Here is a 25,925-nt window from a genome sequence, read left to right as displayed (position 1 = left end):
ACTTCCTAACTTTTTGGTTTATACAAGCTATTATAAGGCTCAGTTTCCTCATCTAAAACATGGTGCTAATAATATTGCTCTCATGGGGTTATTGAGAGGAACAGTGAGGGTAGAAAGCACCTGGAGTTGTGCCTGGCCCCAGCAGATGCTTACTAAATTTCAGTTTCTACCCTCTCGATGATCCTCCTTATTCCCAATTCTACTTTAGCTCTTCCACCTAAACCACCTGTAAAAAAACCTAAATTAGCTAGATCTAACAAACTCGAATCTTCTAGTAACTTTGTTTTCTGCCTTTGTAGAGTCATAAGTAAAAATAAAGCAAAACCAGATCATAGCCTTTAAGGACCATCCTACAGTGATGAGAATGTGGGTTAGGACCCGTGATGCCTGGATTCTGCCCTGACTCTCCTCCACCCACATGATGACAAGCCTCTTCTGATGTGTGAGCCTAGAGGGCCTCTCCTCTCCTCTCCAGCTCCTTGACTCTAATTTCTATCCTATATAGTAAGTGACTTGGATTTCCCCTGAAAAATATAAACCCTGTATTTTAGGGAGTTTACAATGTAATGAAGATGGTGAAATACAAATTTCTCCATGGCTTTCTATTCTCCCCAAATCCTCAACACAGCCCACAAGACCCTCGTTACCTGGCTTCTGCCTGCCTCACCTGCTTCTCTCTCCCTGCTTTGTTTTCACAGATTTCCTTTGTAATTCTTCAAGTCATGCTCCCTTTTCTTCTCCCACAGCCTGTTTTCCCCAGATTGCTCTTATTCATCCTTCAGATCTCAGCTTCGATGTCTCTTTCTTCAGAAGGTACCCTGAGATTTTTCAGACCCCTCAGTTTCCTCAGCATCAGCTCTCACTGCCAACTGCACTTTTTACTCTTGCCACCAATTATGATTAGCTCACTTACCATGTTATGTTATTTAATATCTGTCTCCCCTTCTTGACCTTCACCTCCATCAGGGCAGTGCTTGTCTTTGTCACCCTGGTAACTCCAGGACCCAACAAAGTGCTCTGCCATGGTAGGAACTTAATGGATGCTTATCACTTGAATGAATGAATATGAAAGGTCGAATTTCACTGCAAGAGCCGATTTGTCACATTAGACAACAATGCCAGGCACCAGGCAATGCCTGATATATTGTCTGAACAGTGGAATAGTGGAATAGATGAAGAATGCTCAGAGCTCAGAGATGTGGAGGTCACTGTAAACTGGGAAGACTTCTTGGCTGCAGATCATAAGCGGGCGTGGGCCCCTTCATTCCTCTTACATTCCAGTTCATCAAGGTTAAAATCTACACACAACTCTGCCCAGATTCTTAGGATGTTTCTATGGGCCAGAATATCAACATGAGTAAGCACTACCACTGTTGCGCTAAGTTTATCCAGCATCAGATGCTGTGGTGTATTGGCTGGAATTTGTTGATCTCTTATCATGGTAAGGGCCCAGTTCTTGTTCCAGCAGCTGTTTTCCAGTACATTCTTAGGGTCATACTTCTGGGATGGTGTTAATCCTTCTGCTAACTTACAGTGGACAGCTAGTGGTTGGTGTTCCATCTTACAGAATTATCACCCTGGAAAAATTCATAATGCCTGAGCATACCCTTCAATACTTTCCATCTCTTTATAGATACCTCCTGTTAGGGCAGACACCAGGTGGATCTCTGTGGGCTGCTGCCTACCGGGGACAGGGTGGGGACCAACAGGGGCTCGGAAAACATATATGGAAGAGCGGATATGACCTCGGTCTGCAAAAAAGACAATCTAAAATAGGAGGTAGAACGTCTGAGAAATTCTATACCATCATCATATGCGTAAAGTGCAATAGGGTGCTATTTTGCCTAGAACTATGAATAATCTTTTTTGATGTTACTGTTTCTTAGCTCTATGAAAATTGGCATGTCGATTATTCTGTATATTCTTTTCTTCTTTTTTAATTGAGGTATAAGTGACATACAACAAATTACACATTAGGTTGCAAATTGATGTTTATATATGTTTATATATAGACCCATGAAACTATCATCACGATCAAGATAATCAATATATACTTCACCCTCAAAAGTTTCCTCTGGTGACTTTGTGCCCTTATTCCCTACCTCTCACTGTCATGTCATCCTCCAGCAGCAACTGAGCTGCTTCCTGTCACTAAAGATTTTTTGTTTTTTTTCTAGAATTTTATATAAATGGAATCTTGCAGTATGTATTCTTTGTTGTCTGTCATCTTTTACTTAGCATTTTTTTGAAATTCATTCATGATGATGTACATATTGATAGCTTATTTCTTTTTATGCCAAGTAGTATTCTGTTGTATCGATATAACATGATTATTCATTTATTGATGGACATTTGGGTTATTTCTGGTTTTTGGTTATTACTAATAAAGCTGCTATGAACATTTGTGTACCAGTCTTTATATAGGTCTGTGCTTCAGTTTGTTTCTGGTAAATATCTAAGAGTAGAATGACTAAATCATATGTTTAATTTTGTAAGAAACTGCCAAACTGCCTTCCAAAGTGACTGTACCATTTTGCATTTCCACCAGCAGTGTATGAGAATTCCAGTTACTCCACATCCCTGTCAACATTTGATATACTGAGTCTTTGATATTAGCCATTTTAATGGGTATATAATAGTATCTCATTGTAGTTTTAATTTGCATTCCATAATGACTAATAATATTGGGCATCTTTTCACGAAACTATTTGCCATTTGTATATCTTCTTCAGTGAAGTGTCTTTTCAAATCTTTTCCCCATTTAAATTTTTCATTTTCTTATTAGTTTTGAGAGTTCTTTATATAGTCTGAATACAATTCCCTTATTTGATATGTGATTTGAAAATGTTATCTCCTAGTCTATGCCTTGCCTGTTCATTTTCTTAACAGGGTCTTTCAAAGTGTAGAAGTTTTCAATTTTGATAGTCTAATTTATCAATATTTTTTTCTTTTATGGATTACACTTTTGGTGTTGTATCTAAGCAATCTTCGTCACAACACTTTTTACCTAATTTTATTCTAAAATTTTTATCATTCTACATTTTACATTTAGGTCTATGGTCTATTTTAATTTACTTCTTTGTATATGATATATAATATGAATTGAAGCCCATTTCTTTGCATATGAATATTCAATTGTTTCAGAATGATTTCTTGAAAAGATTATATTTTCTCTACCAACTTGCCTTTGCACCTTGTCAAAAATCAGTTGTTCATATATGCATGGGTCTATTTTTAGACTTTCTCTTCTGTTTCATTGATCTATGTGTTTATCTTTCTGCCAACAATACACTCTATTGATTAGTGTTATATTAAATATTAAAGTCAGGTAGTGTTAGGTTTAATTTGCTCTTTTTTTTAAGGTAAAAACTGAAGAGTATTGATCAAATATTTTTTAGAATGTCTCTCAATTTGAGTTTGTCTGATGTTTTCTCATGATTAAGGATAATGAATTTTTGTAAAGAATACCACAGAGGTGATTAAACCTGACATATAAAGCTTTCTATTATTTGACACCTCTTTATCTCACTATTTTTTATCAAGAATTTTCATGGCTGAACTTTCTCTTTACTGGACTAAGTTCTCTGAGCTAACCAGCATCTGAACATCTCTCTCCAGCTAAGGGTTCCAGATCTTAGAAACTCCATGAGAAAATAAAAACTGGAGTCCATCACATGGTGGCATTGCCTACCCGAATTCATATAACTGATTTGACTGAGATTCTTTATTGAATTATTCAACTTTTTCTCTAGCCTGTTGAAATCGAACAGTGCTTTTTGGCATCAAGTAGACCCTATTGGACATCCTTAGAAGTCTTACATTTATGAAGCAGGCAGGAACTAAGCAGGGCAATTTTGGCTTCTGAATGATTCCATTCATTCCACAGAGGGATTACCTCTTGCCTCATGGCCTTCCCATGGCCCTTCCCATTTCCTCCCTGGTTCTCCATGGCATTGTAACTTCAGCCTTCCAATTCTCTGCCAGGTGGCTTATTTCCTGTTCAAGTTTATTTAGGCACAGTCTCTTTCTTCATATACGTGTATATGTTGGGTTTTTCAATGCACCCAGCATCCTCTCCTTACCAGCTGCCTTTTTCTACAAATGACAGCATTTGGACTCAAACAGGAAAGAAAAAAGTCCTTTTCTGTTCCTGGTGCAGCCACCTGCTTTCAGCCTCCAGAGCTCTTCTGTTCCATTCTGTTGATCTTGGGTAAACTGTGGAACTGGATATGGTGGAACAGTTCAGAGTCATTTATCTGAACAGTTTATATTTTTTTGGTCTCTCCTAGTCAGCCCACTGTACCTCAAGTAAGGTTCAAATTCTTTATTCTTATATCTTGCAGCTCATAAATTTCAACTTATATGTGAGATTTGTGTCTACATTTCTTGGTTTGCTTTGACCCACACTAGAGTAGTAGTTAGAGCTTATGAGTGACCCACTGAAGCAACCATTCTGAGTGTTTAAAGTAATCATTATGAGCGCACATATATACTTCTATATGTGCACACATTCATTTAAACTTTTTTTTTTTTGGCATTAAAATGCAGAGAAGGAGCACATATCATGCAGAGATAATCCTAATTTATTTACATATTCATTCAAAAGCCATTTCCAGGGCAACTAGCATCTTTAGGGAGCTAAATTGTGGCTATAAGGCAACTACAGTGAACTCATTCATGAATTCAACCATGTAACAAACATTGACCGATTATGTCAATGTTTAATCTCTACTCAAACTTCCAGGATGGCAAGAATGAACAAGACAGGAAAAAGTCCCTGTTCTTAAGAAATGATATTCTAGCACATTCATAGGAACTGTAAAGGAATTAAAGGGGAAGAGATGTAACACATGTGTTGGGTGGTTTGTATAATATATTACATTCATTAGATTCTCACAAACATTCTATGAGAATGTTTCTCAAGATCCTCTAGTTCTCTTGCCTGGTCCTTTTTTCACTCTCTTCATCCATAATAAAGTTCACATGGATGACACAGATATACAATCAATCATAACACAGTGAAATTTGTACTCAATAGAGATATGGTCAAGATGCTAAGAGTCAGGAAAAAGACTGTGCCTGACAAGTAAGTGTCCTCAAAGTTTATTGTGCATAAGGATTACCTGCGAAGCTTGTTAAAAATGTTAGTTCAGTCTATGGTCATGCTACCCTGAACAAGCCTGATCCCATCTAATCTTGGAAGCTAAGCAGGGTAGGGCTTGGTTAGTACTTGGATGGGAGACCACCTAGGAAGACCAGGTGCTGTAGGTATAAAAAACAAAACAAAACAAAAAACAAAACAAAACAAAACAAGGTCTTGTAAACTGACAAGGTCCTTATAATCTGTGAGGTCAAGCAAGGGTTGCCTTGCCTAAAAAAAAAAAAAGTGATAATTTATAGGCTCCAGCCTTAGAGACACTGATTCAGTATGTCTAGGATGGGAGGCAAGGATCTGAATTTTAACAAATGCCTCAAGTCGTTCTGATGGAGAAGACCTTCAGACCACTTTAACAAATGGTGGTTTAGGGGTACGAAGACTCTATGTCATATAGGCGATTCCTTCTGGAGTCCACTGTGTCCAAATTTGTTTCTTACTGATATTCTAAGGCATGAAATATCATTGCTAGATGGAATTATTTATTGATTTCTAGATTTTTTTCAAATATTACTATCATTTAACACCTTAATATGAATACATCATTAACTACATGGATCTTCAACAGAAGAAGTGAGGGAAGCATAAAATAGAAAGTGAATGTCGTGAATAGCTGGGAAAGGAAAAGACCCCATATCTAGGCCTTGGTTGAGAGACAAAGTGTCAGGTTCTGCTTGAGATGTTCTCACAAGTCACTGCTTCAGTTATATCCAAAGAGGTCAAATCCATCAAGACTAGTGCCGTGCTCTTGCCCATCGTCTGCCTGAGATCTGCTTCATGTACTATTCCTTGTGTGCTTTGTTTCCTCTCCGATCAGACACCTCTCTGAATTCTGTTTCCATGGAGCCTTTCCAGACTTCCAGACACAACTTTACCTCTTCACATCATCTCAGGAAATTCCCAGGCCTTGTGAGTGTAAGGCTGATCATGCACTCCTAGATAGGCTATTGATTACAGGTATGGCTCTTAGCCTACAAATTCAGGTGTGCAAAAAGTATTGCATTTTTTTTAAATTGACATAAGTATAACTCTGATTCCTTATCCCTTCATATTGTTGGGAAATTCAATCTGAAATGATGGCACTTCCCAGACCCCAGCGTTCAAGAGTCTCATGAGCACCAAAACTTCAGGGAGGCCATTCCGGCCACAGACAATTATCCACAGTGGATAAGGCTGCCTGTCATCCCTTCCTGGCAGTACTTCAAGTCTAGTGGCTCTGCTTATTTGTGCCACACTGAGAACATGGGGACTTTTGTGGAGAGTGGATACACATGACTAAGGCCCTTTGGTGTGTACCCAAATATCCTCTGTGAGTTTTTGCACAGAATATCCCCAAATAATGCAACCAAAAAAGCAGGGCATGGGCCCTCACTCATGGTGAACAATCTATTTGAATCTAGAACAATCAATTTGGAGATAAATTGGAACTAAAAGCCAACTTCTTTTGTCTTTCATATAAGTCACTGAGGGAAGAAATATTAAGGTTTTGGGTATTAGAGTGGAAGGAAAATGATTTCTTCATTTTGACTGCCTCCTTGGGGAAATAATACTGATATTGAAAATTTACTATGTACCAGGCCTTTGACTATATAATTCTATCTAATCCTTGCAACATATTTAGAGGGAGGTAGCAGATTTTATACTTATAGGGGAAGAAACAGAGGCTGAAAGTGGGTAAGGGATTTGTCTAAAAAAAAAAAAAATTCAGGTACAGAAAAGTGAAGTGGCTTGCCAATGCTGAGTCAACATGAGACTCTTAACTCTTACATCAATATTTGTTTTCTTACATCGTTATGTGTCTGTCTGCTGTTGCTACACGTTTGACTAAAAGAATTATTCCTCTTTCCTTAGCAAGCAGTGCTCATTTAGCTTGCTAAACAATTTGCCCATTTACAAGGACAGCTGTAAAATATCTATGATATTTAAAAAATAAAATGTTAGCAAAAGTCTAAGATTCTTCATTTAAGTATTTCTTTTGTGATTTGCTTTAGGTATAATTAGTATAAGAAAATCAACTTTTAAATGTTACATTCTAAATTGCCCTAACCCTTGAGTGTCAACCTCTACCTATCCTCGACTCCTTTTCTTAAAGTAAAATGTACAATTTATTATAAAAAAGACAATATTTATCTTCACATGCAAAGGAATTTTTATGTCTTGTTGGAAATTCTGTAGGGTCCAAAGTCACTTTGGGAGAGTTAGGTCACTTCCTAGTACACAGTCTGTCCTCTAAGTGGCCTATGGCTAAATAAACCCAGACCGATGTACGGCCTCATTCGACTTCACGTTCTTCAGAAAAAGAAATCCTTCGATGTTTCTCCTTCCATTATGTCATAATCCTTTATCTTAAGTATGCTTTTCTACCTGAGCAACTTACATCTTGCCCGCTGTGATTTCAGTGTTTTTTCCCCTTGATATATCTTCAGAAAAGATGGAGAACAGCTGGTCTCCACTCTGCATATAACAGCCCCTCCGAGACTTGAATAGTGTTATTAATTTCCTTACCTTTAGTGGAAGAAATTTTTGCTAGACATTTTGGAAGGCCCACCGGATGCAGCTTTAAATAAAATATTCATAAACTGGAGTAGAGCCACCAGATAGGAGATGACCTTTTTTTGGAACCAAAGCATCTTCAGGACCATAAAATTCAAAGGCAGAACTCATCTGGAGGACTGTATGCTGCTGAGACAGCCATTGTTTTGTTTTGTTTTGTTTGTAATAAGGCAATATTTTATTTCAATCAATATGGTTAAAACTATTAGCTAATGGGAAGATAGTGGTATAATTTATGCTTATTCTTAAATAATTAACTTAAAATCAAAGGGAAATAGGATTAGGTATAAAGAAATCATAGCAAGGTGAACATAAGAAGAGGTAAGAGTTATAATTTATATGTTTGTTTTTGTAACTTCTAATATTTTATCACCTCACAATGATTTATTGAATCCCATGATGTCCCTGGCACAGCCCTGGGCACCAAGGCTACAGCGATGGCTAAGAAAAGTGTCGCTGAAATTATTATCCCCTTTAAGTAAGTAAATAATAAATTCCCTCAAAAAAATCTTGTTAATTACAATCCTTACCATTGAAGAATTTTTAAGTGGGATAGAAATGCTGATATAAATTCATTTGAAGAAGGTAAAAAAAAAAAGAAAAAAAAAAGGCCCTGAGGTCTTAGTGTATTCAAGGAAAACCAAGGAGGACAATGTTCCAGGAGCACTGTCAGAGAGAGAGAAGTGGTAGAAGACAGGTCAGGGAAAGCCAGAGACCAGCCTGCTACATCTTGGCAGACTAAGGTACAAACTTACGAGGCTGTTGAAAGTCATACATGAGAAGATGTTTAGAGTCTCTGAGAGGGCAGGGATTTGGTTGTATCTTCAGTTTATTGAACATTGTCTGACTTGTAATATTTCTTTAATAGATGGGCGGATTTGCTGTCATCATCCTGATCACACCCTCATAGATTCTCTCTTCTTAGAAATTAAAGATGGTATAAATAAATAGATATACCATACTCATGGATTTAAAGGATTACTATGTCCATATTACCTAAAGCAATCTACAGATTTAATGCAATCCCTATCAAAATACCAATAACATTTTTCACAGAACTAAAAAAAAATAATTCAAAAATTTATATGAAACTACAAAAGATCTCAAATTACCAAAACAATCTTGAGAAAGAACAACAAAGTTGGAGGAATCACACACCCTGATTTCAAACTATACTACAAAGCTATAGTAATCAAAACAGTATGGTACTGTCAATAGCTTTCTTAAAAGACACAGGGGGTTGAAAGCACACCTCTTAATGGTAAGGCCATTGGACAAGACTAGGATCTCCTTCATGGTACGCTTTTCATCTATTCCTATAGTCCTAAGACACTTGCTTCTAATGGAGCTTCATCTTGCTGCTCACATGGCATTGTGTGTCATTAAATAATAAAGCCAAGTGCCACACTTCTCATAATGAGCCCAAGATCGAGCCTAAAAAGCAACTATCTCCTTTACAGCCCCTTTCTCTTGACCAATCCCAGCCAAGTTGCTCTAAAACCTTTCCATACAATTTTTAGTTTGAACCAAAATGTAGGACTTTGCACTTATTACCATTAAATTTTATCCTCTTGGCTTCCATTCTTTGTCTTCTGGAGAAGGCCGAACATGATTGTTCTTTAGAACGTGGGTGAGAAGCCAAGTAATCTCCTCAGCAAAAGGTTTGAGGTATTTTCTTAGCAAATTATTTTGTTAAGAGCACTTGGTCGGTGGGCTAGAGTGGAGGGCAAATTCGGAAAGGCACAGAGTTGGAGAAAGAACAGGCTTTAAAGTCAAACTAGTTTGTGTTTAAATCCAAGATCTGCCATTTACCATGAATTGGGCAAGTTAAATAATCTCTCTGAATCCTGACATTAGCAAATGGGGAATGATGAACTTCAGAGTGTTTTTTGACCATAAAAAGGCAAATTGATTAGTAGTGGAGCACACAACAGGCCCTGAATAAATGCAGGAGTTAGGCAGTGTTTGACAGACTTACAGAATCATTGTGCAGAAGACACTGTTTTCATTACCTAGTTGTGGAAACTGTGTAGTTAAGGATTAGCAGCAAGTAATCCTTGATGAGTGATTGAATCAGGATTCAAATCCAGTCTTGTGGGACTTCCAACCCCACCCTTTTCTCTCTGCCATACTTGATTATTCTGACTGAAGTTTTCAGGGGCTGGTGGACCTCAATCCCAAGAGCAATTTGGTAGATGTGGACGAGTCAGAATGGAAACAAAAACAGAAAACTTAAATCTCGCATCAGTATTGGGTTTATGTAACGACCAAGTTCCCTGGGCCACTATCCGGGAGGAAATGTAAGGGTGGAGTGGGAGGGGAGAGATGAAGTCTTGCAGGACATCTAATGAGAAGACGTAGGGCCATATATCTTGCTTGCTTTAGCCATTCAAATGCTCAAAGCAGGAGACTGGACAGGCTGGCATCTCAGCCTCAGCATGCCCTTCTGTGGTTCTAGGGAAATGAGTACCTTGTTGGATTAGAAAGAACAGATGTGACTGCTAACATTTTATTGGTGAGTGCTTGCTCAGAATCCATGAACCTTCAACTTGGTTGTTCTCAGTCTCACAAAAATCCCAGCTGAATGTCTGTGTCTCATCTTCCTACTGGTGAGATGTGGGGAGAGGAGGACTATGAGGTTAACTTGAGGATAGTCGGCAGGGAATTACCAGATATAGGAAGGGGAAGCACTAATATATAGTGTTTTTGTGAAACACCGTTTTTGTGCAAACAGTTTTGGGTTTCAGCCAGGATCCCTCTAGGATCCTTTGTACCCAGAAGGAAAATCCTGGGGCTAGGTCCAAATGAGAGGGAGCTCAGGAAGGATTATGTACTGGCAACTCTCTTTCCCAGAAATCTGTGGGCTTGGCTTCTATGATGCTATAAAAAGGCAAGCATGGTGTCTGCCCATAGTTAAAAGGCTCTTAATCCATTTTGGGTTGGGGATGTTGCAAAAGGTTTTACAGCAGGATTGTGGCCAAGTCTGAGAGGAGAAACTGTAAGCAATGTGGTAGCCAGGGTCACGGGGCTGTTATAAACATCAGAGTTTGGAAGATGTTCGTATAAGACCATGGAAGGAAAGAGTTAGCACAGGGCTGGTCATATATAAATGCTCAGTAAGTATAGAGATAGAGCATGAGAAAATTCTTAGGAAGTCAGAGCATCAATTTGAACTTGCAGTGACCTCAATTGTTATATTCCTTTCTGCCTTATTCACATTTAGAAAAGCTTAATTAGCCTAGCTGATTCCTTAGGTTACCTGGAAATGGCTGAGGTCCTTTTGTGGTAGACCCAGTCTGTTCAAGAGAAGTCAAGAAAGAATGGGAGGAGGTATTAACAATAACACCAATGCCAGTTTATGGTGCTGTTCTTTTATGTGTTACTATTGAATATATAGTACATATTAGGCACATTTAACCCTCATAGTTTCTTTGCATTGAACAGGTTACATGACCTGTCTATGATGAAGCAGACCTGGAAGTCTGACCCTAGACTAGCTGATTCAGAAGCCCAGGTGAGGATGGTGCAACAAGGAACAGCGGGCAATGGTGATGGGGGTGTGGCCCAGTGCTAAGACCTTTGGCATGCAAAAAGCTTTTGCAAAGCAGGCCTAGAAATCACCTCTACAAAGGGCTAGCCATTTGTATGGTCTTGTGGGGACTTTTGGGTGAATCAAGGTATTTTTTGGGCAGATTGTTCAAATCTTACACTCAGGTTAGGCTGTTTGGACAGGACAGGAGAGCATAGAAAAGGCTGTATGGAAAATTAATGGTTTGGGCTCTTTTTCAGAGAGAACATGGGAGATTAACTGTTTTAGATAACCTAACACATTCTTTTTTTTCACATGCTTGGAAGCTTGCGTTTTATTTTAACCACAGCACGTTTCACAGTGCTCTCACAGCTGATGTAGTAGCAGGGAATAACTTAGCAGCCCTTGAACAAAGTTATGCAGTGTGGTGGGGAGAGTTTCTCTATTTCCTTGTTTTTAGTTCCAGAAGAATCAAACCTTCTGTGTAGGCTGTCTGACATAGGCCATGGCCTTGTCGGTGGCTCCTTAATTAACAAAGAGGTTTTTATTTATCCAGTGCAAAGCTTGTCTTACCTCCTTTCCCCATCCGCTAAGCCAGCCATGCAAATCAGCACGTACAGAGACCTCAAAGAAATCCAACAGTGGACTTAAAAGAATCCATGCAGCCAGCCGAAGGGGTGTTTAATAATAAGCCTGATCTCTCCTTTTCTTCTTCTTGGATTTAATTTTTAGGACTCACAATGAGTTTGCTGCAGGAAATGCTGGGGCTCAGGGAGTTGGAGTGGTAAGGGGTGCATTGGGAAGGCAAAGGGAAGTATGGCTTGGATCACAGCCAGTGAGTGGACAATTCAGAATTTCCGCAGCCTCATGCTCATGGAAGAAACTTGGCAAAACTACAGCCTGAAGTATAGGCCTATCTTTTTAGCCCCTAGGGCCTCAAACTGCATATGTTTCTTTCTCCTGTAAGCCTCAGGCAGGCTTTCGTGTCTATCTTTCAGAGAGTCATGGGCTAGTTGAGAGGAATTGGACTTTACCTGTAGACTGTGGCCTCTCTGACAGTTATGAAGTCCTCTTAGGTTGTCAGCATCTTAGGAGCAACTCCCACTCCTGGCAGACAGCACCGAAGCTGGCAGAATTACATTGTAATTGGCTACCTCCATACATTCCAGAGAGGGAGGGCCTGTGTTCTCCAGGAGATAGTGAGATCAGAAGGGTGCCAGGTTTTTTTGTGATCTTTGACTCTCAACTGAGTTGCCAGGGAGGGAACCAGCTACAAAGACATCACCAAGATCACCTCCAGGTAATCTCCTCTGAAAGTTATTCTCCATCAGAATTAGAGGAGAAGAGGTGAGTAATTAGCAAAATAGAAAATGGTTTCCAGGGCAGGACCCCTGGTTCCCTATGTTTGAATATCTTGTCTAAAAGCCTCTCTCAGCATCTCTAGTTAAAGCATTAAGGTGTAGAGGGAGGAGATCCAGAGCTTCCAGGATGTCAGAGTGGTGATACCAGAATGCTCATCCACTGAGTCCCCAGGGTGTTGGAGAGATATAGTGCTTACTCGTAATGTATGTGCTGCTTTTGCATTTGGATTGAAGCTGTAGAGTAGTTCTGACCGTTGGCTGTGATCAGAAATAATTGGTGGCACTTCTAGGCCAAGGCAGTGAAGAGCCACTGCCATTTCCATCTGTCTTTCCCCTGCTGGGGCAACCTTGAAAGGAATATGCTGAGGTGGAGAGACAACTGGACCCCTGAGTCATTGGCTGGAGGAAAACACCTAGCAAGCCACCTTGAACTTTCAGTGAGTGAGAATCAAATTTTTGTTGGGCTAACACATTGAGATTAGGAGTTTTCCTGTGCCGATCACTAGCAATAATTATCCTAATGGGATGGCGTTGAGCTGGTTGTTTCCAGGGAAAGCCTTCTAGCATGCAAGTGCTTCTCCAGAATAGGCTGATGGAGTCCCATCTTTGTCTAGTCCTGCAAAGCCTCCACAATGTTTTGCAAAGTTCTTTTGTGTGAGCCTTGAGTATTAACCCATCTTAAAAGAATATCTTTGCATTGTTGATATTCCTGCATCTTGATGATTGGAAAATACTTCCCAGATGTCCAGAGCGCTCTTACCGATCAATGACAATCTACCAACATTCTGGCTGCACCAGCCACAATGAATGGATGTGATCGCATTGATTCATTCAACAAATATCTGCAAGGGTCCAGATAGTCTTTTGGGAGTTGGGATACAACGGCATGTGGCCTACTTCATGGCCCTGCCCCCATCTTGGTGATTATATAACATGATGAACAGCATGTAGCCAGGAGCTGAGCTAGGTGCTGACACGTATCAATGATCTCCTCCCAATTTCCCAAGAACACCAGTAGGTAAGAATCCTTCCTCCTTACAGATAAGGAGACCGACTCCCAGAGAGCCTCCAGGTCACCGGGCCAGGCAGTACAAAGCCTTCTCAGCTCCCTGATTCTCCAGTCTCTCTACTCTTGTCACTATACATGGACATTCCAAGCTTTGCACTCAGATTAATCACATGAGATTTGGGGGATGTTTTCTCCACGGTCAACTTTGCTCTATAAGCAGAGACCTTTCCTATTGGTCATAGGTCTACTGATTCAAGTCTGTAAGAGAGATTACCCAAGAAGTGTGAAATAAGTGCTTATATCTAAGAAACATGGATATGTACCTTATAGAGTCTCTGTGACATAAGATAGGGTTTGGAGGAAATCTGGCTAGGTCCCTTGTCTTCTTCTGGACTACTCCTTCTACTGCTCTGCCTACTCCTCCCCCATTAGTGTATTTATTTGTCGAGAAGGAGATGGATACAACCATCTCTTTGGATATATCTGTTTTCTATGGTCTTTTCTCTTTGGCAGGCATTTCCTGAGTGCATTTCCTTTGATTTAGACTTTAGTAAAGAAGGAAAGTAACTATGAATTAATCCATCAAAGGTGTGCTATAAAATATGTCTGTGGCCCTGGTGTGAAGTTTTAATAATAATGATTACTGGATCGAGGATAGAGAGCAAGGCAGGAATTAAAAGAAGGTATCCAAAGTCAAAATGCATATTCCTCAAGTCAGAATGCAAGAGAAAGGAACAGATCCAAGATGCAGACTAAAGAGTCATCTTGTTCCAGAGCCAAAGAAATTGCCAACTCAGTAAAACATTGCCTTTGATGCTTTTGCCCCAGGGACTTTCTCTTTAATGGAGGGTAATTAATTATCATCATCCACTCTTACTTAGTAATAATCCTTTTATAGGCATTTGGGCTTTCTGCATGCATGCCATTGTCTAATATCTAGGCTGGAGGTAAGTAGTTTTTGGGTGGATGAAATTGCATCCCTGGAGAGCTGCTGCCTTGGGGCACATTCTCCCCAAGACTCTGTGACTCACCAGCTATATGGAGTTTTGAGAGCTAGGCTTGTGGAATCCTGCGTCCACACAGGCAGGATGGCCTAAGGGAGAGAGAAAGAATGAATATGACCCAGTTCTCGCTTGGGAGGCAGAAGAACAATGTGAGAACCATGGTTATTATTGAAGAATCACCTATGTTATACCAACCTCAGTTCTGTCTCTGCTCTACCTGAATAGCATTGGGCAAATCCTTTAACTTCCTAGGTTTAGCTCTCCAACTTGAGCTGGGCATGACATGTGCTCTTGCTCTTGACCTCACTCAGCTGTTCATGCAGATGATTGAGCTCATCCAGTGGCCAAAAGGCATAGAGCTCTTCAAGGACAGGTGCAAAATAAATATAAGCTATTAAGGTTGACTTCACAATGATTACATGGCTTGAACCAGTGTTGCAGCAACCTGCCCGGCTGTCTGTGACTTTTTCTCTGGTTACTTTTAGGCTAGGAGGTTGTTCTCTTTCATGAAGGTGGATGGTGCGAAGGTGAAAAGGAGAGAGGAAACTAACATTTAGAGAATGTCTGAACTGGTCTAGTTCTTAGCTAAGGCACTTCATCTACAGTTTCTTATTTAATCCTCACCACGACTCTTTGAGGTCGTACCACTCATTTTACAGATAGAAAAATGAAGCTCAGAGAAGTTAAAGGATATGCTCAAGGTCACATGGCCAAAACCCGGTGTCAATAGGGTCTGGGGTCTGGGCTCTTCCCTCTCTGCAAGACTTCCTCTTAGCCAGAAAAAGAAGAGCTAGAGCATGTCAAAGCCAGGAAGAGAATGAAGCCAGATTTGTCCTCCTAGCTCTTCCCTCCTATCTTATCCCTCTCTCACTCTAATCTTAAGTTGCATCCATCCTTAGAGATCAGAAATGGCACAGTGCTAAGGCTGACCCTCTTTAATCCCATCCTGAATTCCAGATCTCCAAAGCCTCTTTCCCTCACTCCACCCTTCCAGCTGCTGCTTGGAGACATGCCTGCTCACCTCCCTACTTCAGGGCCAGGCACACGCCTCCCTTCCCTGCTGCTGCCCCACCCAGAGCCTCTCCTTGGCCTCTAGAGTTGCCAAGCTCCTTGTGACAGAGAAATCAGAGGAGGAACATGGGCTGCCAGGCTGTGTCAGGTACCGAAAACCCATCTGGGAAGATAAATGGAATGCCCTGCTTTTTCTGAGTTTTCTGGACCACTGAGAAGATGGAATTCCAGAGATAAAGTTCCATCCTTCTCCCCAACATTGGCTCTTCCTTGCTGATGGAGCCTGCTGATTTCAGTCTTTGAAAGGAGTTGGGCCGAGACCTTCAGGAGGGCAGTGCTGTGATGCTGCCGCCTCATTCTCTGCAGAGCAGCCCAGGAGCCATACTCATGGTCCTCAGTTCCGGAAAATGCCTTTTACTCTTTGTCTCTCCCTCTTTATCTGCCACTCATGCTATTTTCTCACTTGAAATGGTAAGAGAAACAGGATCTAAGGAGCCAGTAGTACCGATTAGAGAGAAAGTGCTTTAATTCTAAGAAATTGATTTCTCTTCTAGCTTCTGTGAGGATTGAACTGAGGTGAGAGATGTGGTGTGTGTATGTGTGTGTGTGAAAAAGAGAGAGACAGAGAGAGACAGAAAGACGGAAATATCGCTGAAGTCAGACATCAAGAACTTCCAGCCCGAGAGATGTGACGGATGCTAGAGTTAGTGAGGGAAGGACGGTAAAGGGTCATTTCTAGCGGAGGTCTCAGTTCAGGAGAGAGCTCAGAGGAAGGAGATGAGCTCAGATGATGCTTCTGGACCAGGTACCCTCACATAAAATGAAATAAGGCACAGGAACGTAGCTAGGACTCCAGACCCAGGAGGCATCACCTGGAGCAGAATACATCCTGGGCTCAATGGCCCTTCTTTTTTGATTACAATATCATTCACATCATCTAAATGGGTAAGTTGTTTCAGCTTCTAGATCATAGAGGCAAATCCATGCACCATGTGGCTACTTTCTGAGAAGAGGTACTGGCTCCAATGCTTTTCTGACCTCTTAAATTCACATAATTTCCAATCTCCCAAATCCAGACTGCTGAGTGGTTATCTCATGAGAAAACATTTAATAAGCATTCTTTGTCCATGGCCACATATCGAGAACTGCAAAGCTGGAGGCATACGTAGTCACTGACTCCCACTGTGACCCATTCCCTGAAGGGCCTCCATGAGTATTATCCCATTTGATCACCACAAGCAGACTCCAGTGTAGTGGAAGAAGCTAAAGAGGGTAAGTAGCAATGCGAGCCCAGATGATCACTGAGGAGCGGAGCTGGGCTGCAAACCTGGGCCTCTCAGCTCTAGGACCTGAGCTTTGAACCTGGCCTTCGGAGAGACCCTCCTCATGAGAATGCATCTATCCCATATCAAGATTCCCATCTACTTCCATCCTGTTCTGTTACTGATTGTTGCAGAGAAAGCCACCCCAAGACATGGTGGTACAGAATGTGGTCCCCACAGCAGAAAGTGAGCGACCAGCCAGCAAGCGAAATTTCATCTGTATTTGCAGCCACTCCCCAGTGCTACCATCACTGCCTCAGCTCCACTTTAGATCATCAGGCATTATATTCTCATAGAAGCACAGGTCCCTGGTGCCAAAAAGGTGGGGGACCACTGGATGGAATGACAACTGTTTTATCATGCCCTCAAATTTTGAGGGTCAGAAATTCATTGAGGGCACCATGGGAATGGGTCTTCTCTGCTCCAAGATGTCTTGGGCCTCACTGGGCTGACTCAAATGTCTAGAGGTTGGAATAGCTGGGGCTGTAGGATTCACTTTCCATATGGCTTCTCCTCTCACAGATCTGGTGTCTTGACAGCTGTCATCTTGGAGCATTGACTTGTGGCCTTTTTGCTTCGTGGTCACAGCACAGTGGGAATTTTTACATGGCTCCCAGACTGGTGCCCAATGAGGATGGAGCTGTGTCCCTTTATAGCTAGACTTGGACTTCACATAGACTTACTTCTGGCATCCACTATTGGTCAAGATGTCAAGATGTCACAAATGTCAAGATGTTATAAGGAGAGGGGGCATGGACCCCACCTCTCAATATAGGACAGTCAAACAATTTGTGGCCATATTTTAAAACCACTATCTGTGTTAAAATCCTTTGTCAGTAAGCAGGTAGGTCAAAACACATCAGATCCTGACAGATACCAAGGAAAACGTACCCATGTTGTTTTCTTTCTTTCTTTTTTAGAAATTAACTAAACAGAAAGTTTGGGTCTTTATTTACCTGAAGGCATCTTCTTCCCTATCACCATGGAGATGTAGTGGGAGGGGCATCAGTCCAGGACAGAAGAGAAGGTGGACACCTGTGGAATGTTGACCGAAGGGCCAGAGAGCCTAGCCACCTTGGCTGTGGTTCAGATGCAGAATCAGCCCACCTAGCCCAGCTCTTCCATTTCACAGCTGAAAAGTCTGACGCCCAAAAGGAAGAGTCTTGCCCAGAGCTAAGCAGTCCAATATAGTAACTGCTAGCCGCAGGCAGCTATTTAAATCGAAATGAACTAAAATGAAAAATTCAGTTCCTTGGTTGCTTCAAGTGCTCTATAGCTATATGTGGCTGGTGGATACTGTACTGGACAGTGTAGATATAGAGCATTTTTATTGCAGAAAAGTCTCTAAAAGTGCTGCTTTAGAATCACTAGCTAGTTTGGGGGACAATCCTAGTCTAGAGCTTTCCTCCCCTGTTGCCCAGGCTCTGAAATTTTCCCCAGGGAGGCTGAAGTTGAGTAGAACGCTATTGCTAGAGGCTCAGAGCAGATCTCAAAGCACAGAGCCTGCCTCTTCTTTTTCCCTGTGCACTTTAGTCTGGCTGCCTCCCTGATTAGCCAGGTGACATCTCCAGGTGTGCTGAAAGAGGCCCTAGGGCTTGGGCTGAAGAGAGATAAGTGGCCTTGTGGTCCCTGCTGGGGATGGGGAGGACCCAGGAGACAAACAAATTTAGCAGAACTATAGGGAGCTAGCTTCAGAGGCGGAAGAGCCAGGGAGGGAGGCTCCCCATGCTCTCACTGCAGCAGAGACAACTGTATAACCAAGTCATTAGCTACAACCCTTGCCTGTCAGGAGCCCCACAACCCCTACCCTTCAGCCTGGCAGCTCTATGGTGTCACCTCCCATTTTGGACAGGGGTCCAAAACCAGCTTTTCTCCCTTCCCAGGCCTCCTAGTTCTGCCAGACACCAGCATCCCCCGCTTACTTTGGGCCAACACTGCTGCCCTCTTATCTGCTGCAGCAAGGTGAGAGCCAACAGTACCCTCCTCATTCCTTTGCCAGGCTCCACCAGGGCCTCTGTGGCTGTGTGCCCACTCAACGGCTGGGTGGCAGAGGCCTGAGTCCTGGCTCCTGACCCCAGCTTTACTCCCAACCCTGTATGTATACCAGCCAAGTCGGTTCATCTCTTTGGACTTCTGTCTCTCACCTGCAAAGCAAAGGTGGACTGTTTTAGGTCGGTGCTTCTCAAACCCTACACAGACCTCCTAGAGATCTTGCTAAAGTGCAGATTCTGATTCCGTAGGTCTGCGGTGAGGCCCAAGATCCTGCATTGCTAATAAGCTCCCAGATGATGCTTCTGCTACTGCTCTGCAGTGGCAAGGATTCAGGGCTTTCTATAGAACTTTCTGTGGTGATAGAAATGTCCTCTATTTGTACTCTCCAAAATATACTGAGCACTTGAAATGTGGCTAGTGACTTCAAGGAACTGACTTTTACATTTTACTTAATTTTAATTAATTTAAATTTCAGTGTGCGGCAGATGGCTACTGTTTTGGACAGTATGGATAGATAATCTCTAAGATCTGCCATTGACTAGCCGTGTGAATTTTTAAAAAATTACTATTTATACCTACAGCACCTGGTATTATTTATACCTGGTCTTCCTAAGTGATCTCCCATCCAAGTACTAACCAGGCCCGACCCTGCTTAGCTTCCAAGATCAGACATTGGGCATGGCCACAGACCATGAACTGTGGTCCACTGGGGCGTGAACCCAGGACCTTCTGCGTGTAATGCAGACGTGCTAACCACTATACTATGGAACGATTCTATCGTGGGCCATCTCTGAGCCTCTGTTTTCTCATCTCTAAATTGCAAGTAACAGTAACGCTTTCACAGAGTTGTTGAGAAAATCTAAATGGATTAAAGGTTACAAAGTGACCAGTACAGTGCCTGGACGTAGTACGGGCTCAGTTCATGTTAAAAATGTCACAGTGGAGCCACCCTGGGTCAGTGGACCTGGGTTCAAATCCTGGATCTAGCACTTACTGGCTTTGTAAACTTGAGCTAGTTATTGGATCTCTCTTTGCCTCAGTTTCATCATCTTTCAAATGAAGATCATAAAAGGTTCAATTATTCATTAATTTTGCCATTCAGCAACCATTAATTATATTCTCTTTTTATGTGTCAGATTCTGTGCTAGTGCTTGAGGTATAATGACAAGTATAATCAGAAACCATCCATATGACCTGCTCTGTGCTAAATCAACATTCACAACAAAGTATGGAATACTGGAATTCAGAGACACCTGATGCTGTAGCGCCCGTAGCTGGGCAGCCATGGAAGACCTTTCTGGGGAAGAGATGTTACATGGACATTGAGATGTGGTTCTGGAGCTAGGAAGAGAAGCTGAACCAGGGATGTGAATTCATGAGTTTCTTATTCATAAAGTTGTTGGAGAGTAAAGGAGACAAGATTTGTAAGGGGTCAAGCACAGTATCCACCTGAGGGGCTCCACACCCATGAGGGCTCAGTTTGTGGCTGTCTTCTGTCTCTGTCTCTCTATGGGCTTTGGAGCAGCACCTCTCACTGGAGGAGCAGAGGTGAGCCCAGCCTCTGTCCTAGAGCCTCTGTCTCAGTCACTGCTACAGCTCAGGTCTTCCTGAACCTGGAGAAATTCCCTTTCCCCATTGAAACAATGTGTCAGCAAATCTGGATGCACCAAGTAAAATATCATCAGAAATTTACCAGTTGGTGGACAGTTCCCAGATGAACAAAACACCCATAAATGCAACCTAGAGTGGAAATGAGAGTTGACCTGATTCCTTCCCCCAGGAGATCCAATGGCCTAACCCGATATTTACTGTTCTGTATGCAGCTCCTCTGAGCTTTTGCTGTGTTGTAGTCTGCAGTGATCATTTGCCACCCAGAAAAAAAAAGGAAAAAAAAAAAAAGAATAGCTTATATTGGTGAAGCTTAGAAGTTTTGATTAATTAAAGCATTTGATTTCCTTCCCATGGGAGAGGCTTGTCTCAAGAGAGGGGGATATGACTTGCACCTCTGTCACTACACAGCCACCAGCACTGCAGTTCACTTGGGGTCCTGGTTGTCTGGGCGACTGAGCTCCCCTGCCTCTGGCCCCAGGGCAGATTGTAGCCTCAAAGGGAATGTTAGAGGAAAAGAGCTTGTCAGCTCTCCTAAAGCCCTCCGTCTGAAATTTACTCCATTTTCCGCTCTCAGATACTCTTGGAACTGAGTCAATTCCCTGAAAAACAATGATTAGAAAGCCAATTTGCCAAATGGTCAATTCACTTATTGACTAATGTGCCAAATGGACCAAATTGGATACTTTGCAATATTTGACTATCTCGTAATTTGACTAGAGTATTTAGCTGCTTTAAGAAACATATTTTGCCAGTAGTAATGCTGTTTCAACATTTCACATGGGAATTTTTCAGTTTATGTTAATATTTATGTAGAACTATTTTAATTGATGGGTACTTATGATTTTCTTTGTATGCTTTATAATATAAATTTTAATTTAATCTAGTTTAAAACTGATTTACTTTGTATGTTTTAAAATTTAAAGGTAAACTTTTGATTTTTTTATATTGAAGATTTAGTTTTTAATTTAAAATTCCGATATATTTCCAATGCTTTTGAATATAAATATATTGAATTTAAATGTCGAATTGCCAGGAATGGAAAATTAAGACAGATATGCAGTTTGAGAAACTGGCAAACAGTACTAAAAGGTGCTTGATGTTTAGAAAAATGAAAAACAACATTGTAGCACAATTGAAATCAGAAGTGGCTAAAAAAAATTCCGTTACTTACACTAGATTGATATGTAGCATCCAAAAGAAGAAATTAAAATCTATTGATTTTGTAGCTATTTTCAGAAATAATCCATATCTTGTGACACAGCCCCTTTTTGATAAATCAGCTAAGCAACTAGAAATATTTTTTAAATGTCAATTTTGGTTTTTGCCAATCTTCTTACAATTTTAGTATTTCTCGGATAGTCAATCTATCTTAGCTTTTTATTTCCAGCCATTAATAGCCACATTTTAAAATGCAAAATATTCACTCCTCCGCTTCAGAATTGATTATTCCTTGACTATTTGCCTGGCACTTAACACACGACTAACATGGGAAATCTCTTCCAGCCATCCTCAAATACTTTGATTGTACACTTTCCCCTTAAACCTTTCTGCAACTGTTGGCAGGTTGATGTAAAATTTTAATTAACTTTAAAGCAAAATGCAAATAAATTAACTTTAAACAGCATTCAAAATAAAGCAGAATTTTAGATGACATTCATTTATAATTTAAAATTTAATTCCTGGGAAAAAAATTTCCAGTTAAAAATTAAAGTATGCTGAAGAGATTTTCCTATTACATACAGAAATTTCAGTGGGTGAATATTCTCACCATCAAAACTTGTGCATTTGGTAAATTTAGTGAAATGGTCATTTGGGAAATGGGTCATTCTAAGAACTGGCTTTCTGGGAATGAGCGGTCAGCCAACCGGCCTTTCAGAGAATTAGTTTTTACTGACTGGACATTCAATGAAATAATTTTCACTGAACCGGTGGATTTCCACTCTTTCCTTCCCTCCCCTCTTGAGTTTTCTAGAATCTCGTATTCCCCCGTGAATGAATCTCTTAACTAGCTGGTTTTCTCAGGGATGCTCTTTTTGAGAGCACTTAACAGCCAAGTCTTTAGGAGGTAGAGGCAATACTCATGTAATTTCTTTGGGGCCTTTGGCATGCTAGAAACCCAGGGTTTTAAAAGGATCTAATATGGGTATGGTATCCTTGTCTCCTCTGTGGCTCGGCCTTGAGAAACACTGAATTTTAGAACCGAGTCCCATCTATGCCACGAGAAGGAAAAATTAAAGCCCTTAATTTAGTTCTGGGGCTTGAAGAGACATTTAGGCCATCTAGGCTAGAGTTTCTTAACCTCAGCAATACTGACTTTTTGGGCCAGATGTTTCTTTATAGTACAGGCTTTCCTCGGCATTGTAGGATATTTAGCAGAATCTCTGGCCTGTACCTACTAGCTGCCAGTAGCACCTCCCAAGCTGCAACAATTGAAAATGTTCCCAGACATTGTGAAATGTTCCCTGGTTCTCATCCCCGGTGAAGAACCTCTGATCTACTCTCCCACACAGTCTAGAACTTTCCTTTCCTTTTTATACTATACACCCCTTGAATGCTGCAGAGGCCTGAGAACTCACCTTCTCACTCTGGTTTTCCTGAGAGGCAGCTTCATTGCTGTCATGAGAAGAGCATGAGCTTTGGGACATGCTGTCCTGGGGTCAGAGCCTGTCCCTCTTACTCATTAGGTGTGACCATGGACAAACCTCTGAAACTATTTCAGCCTGTGTCCTGATATGGCCTGATCCCTGCTTTGTATTGCAAAGACTAAATAGCTAGGCATATAAAATATCTGGCCTTCTGGTATGCTTGATAGCTGTCTTTCCTATAATGGGTCCAAATCCCCCATCTTTCACTTCCCCCTGCAGTGGTGAAGGTTTGTGTCTCCGCCAACTTTCTTTTTTTATATGTCGAAATCTTAATGCCCAAAGTGATGGTATTAGGAGGTCTGGTTTTGGGGAGGCGATTAGATCCCAGGGGTGGAGCCCTCATGAATGAAAGTCTTGTTCTTAAACAGGAGGCTCAGAGAGCTCCCTTACCCCTTCTACCATGGGAGGCCACGATGAGAAGTTGTCATTGTGCCTGTGGAAAAGGACTTTCACCAGAAACCTGACAGTGCTGACACCTTGATCTTTCCAGACCGTAGAACTGTGAAAAATAAATTTCTGTTGTTTACAAGCCATCCAGTCTGTGGTATTTTGTTACAGCAGCCGGAGGGACTAAGATACTTTCCTTTACCATGTTCCTATACACCGATGTCATGCAGACTATCAGACCTTTGAACTTTGCGACAGCTCTGAATTCAGTGGCTGAAGGCTGCCAACCCATACTTATTCATTCTGAGTAGACCAAGCTCTAGCAACCTTTACTCTTTCTCAAACAGTTCAGAGATGACAGCACAGTTCATCATGGGGAAGTTCATCATTAAGTCAGCGTGAAGCTGGGCAGAGAGGACACTTACGGATGGCACCACAATGGAAAGAGGGGAGTCCTGCAAGGCCTTGCCTGGCAGTTTTGTTCCTCCAGAGGCTGCAACGGTCATTGCAGAAAGGCCAGATGCTCCCTTAGTCTCTGTCCAGAAGTAGCAGGTGAACCACCTAAATAGAAACCAAACCCCATGAATGAGCATGCTTTTCTGCAATGACACCCTCGTGCTGGGTGTACCACGAGGACCGAGGCTAGGAGACTGAGATCACACTGCCCTTGGCATCTCTCTTTCTCTGCCAGTTGTCCATTTAGAATTAGCTCCTGACACTTTCCAGGAAGTATAAATGAGACACAAACCCTTGAGTCTGGAGATCTGAGAAGCCACATGACTCCTAGAACAGCCAGCATTTGCTAAGCAGTTTTAAAAAGAGCATGGTGTCAGGAAGCCACCAGAAAGCCCTCAGACGGGGGCAGGGTCACCGCATATGTCTTTATAGGTAACCTGGACTTAATATAGCTCAACCGGTCTTGTCCATTTCATGTCTAGAAAATACAGGCCCCAGATTGCTGCCAGTATCTGGGGAGGGATCGTGAGTCAAAGTACTGAGGACCCATCTAGCAGGTGCCAGAAAGATCCCCTAGTTGGGGATAACAGGCCCTGGAAGGGGGCAGGAAGCCTAGAGAATTTGCTTCAGGTGAGTTTTATATATCTAGGAATATTCTGTTACTTGCTAGAGCTGGCTTTTGTTTTTCCTTGGATGGGGGAAGAAAAATTGGTTTGAAATGACTCTAGTTTGAGAGGATGGTCTCCCAAAGCCCCACTAGAAACAGACTGAAATTATAGTGTTGAGACTTGCACACGAGGCAGTCCTGCCTGCTGTTCCCTGGAGCAGGAGAGCCTGTTAGCCAAGGGGATTAGAGCAGATTGTTGAAACATGGAGCTGCTGCGTCTGGCCTAAGGCTCTGTGCAATTTACTCCTAGACAATCTCTTGATTTATGAGTCTAAATCACATCTAGAGCTATTGTGAATCACCAGTTCCCCTCCCCTGCAAGGTTTTGAAGATAAGAACTCCAAATGGGAGGCTTCCCTGGACCTAGGGGAGAAGAACAGGAGTGTATTTTCTAAGTCCATGAAAAAAAGCATTAAACTGCTCTCTGGGCATCTCTGGAGGCTTTGAAAATGCAAGGAGGAGGAGAGCCATTTTTAAGGTCGTTTTTATGTCTGTGTCTGACTTGGGAGAGCGGGGGTGGGGAATGAAGAGAGGGAAAGAGTGTAAAGTGGCCATGCCTGTCCGAGATACCCCATTAGGGGTAGTCTCGATTCTCTGTGGAAGGTCTTTGCTATACTGGAACCTCTTGCAACAAACATGACCTCAATCCTTCCGGAAGCATCGAGTCTTTGGCTAGAAAGGATGTCCATCTGGATTCTCTAGTTCAGTCTTCTGCCTCAACTATAGGACTGTTCCCAAACTTTTTCTCAAGAGCAACTTAAACTGGGTTTCAAGGGTCTTTAGACATAGTCGGCTTCCACTTCATAAACTCGGTGACAGTCAGAGAGCTAAAGGAACTCAGAGGCCAGTCAGATCAATGTGGCAGTTCTGAAGTTACAAACCTGAGGACTGGGGAAATGATGTGACTTGCCTAAAAATGTACATCAGTTAGTGTCAGAGTCTGGATCATAATACAGAAGTCTTTCCTCCTATTCCCAAGCCCCTTCAGCAGAATCCTGCAGTGCTCTCCAGTTCCCCTAAACCTGTGTTTGCTGAAGGACGTGCAATGGCTTTTGTGGGTTTCGCTTTGTTCTCTTCTAAACAGCTATCCTTACCCTTGACGGGGATAATGAGCCATGAAGAATAGTATCGTCAATATGTTCTTCCTTCCTTTCTTCCATCCCTCCATCTTTTCCTTTCTTTCCAACATAAAAAAAAAAAAAATTAAGACAATTTTTTAGAGC

General features: G+C 41.7%; 1 protein-coding gene and 1 pseudogene across 1 annotated transcript in view; both read left to right on the top strand.

Annotated features, from left to right (window-relative positions):
- The window catches only part of LOC120587637 (uncharacterized), a 419,915-nt gene that overhangs the window by 197,993 nt on the left and 195,997 nt on the right, over nt 1-25,925 (top strand). The window lies entirely within an intron of this gene.
- LOC120587762 (uncharacterized) lies at nt 5,153-5,271 on the top strand (annotated as a pseudogene).

This window comes from Pteropus medius, unplaced genomic scaffold (genome assembly GCF_902729225.1).
Source record: "Pteropus medius unplaced genomic scaffold, Ma_sr-lr_union100, whole genome shotgun sequence".
Lineage (NCBI taxonomy): Eukaryota > Metazoa > Chordata > Mammalia > Chiroptera > Pteropodidae > Pteropus > Pteropus medius.
The sequence above is the reverse complement of the archived record's forward strand: the minus strand, read 5'-3'. Positions and strand labels throughout refer to the sequence as shown.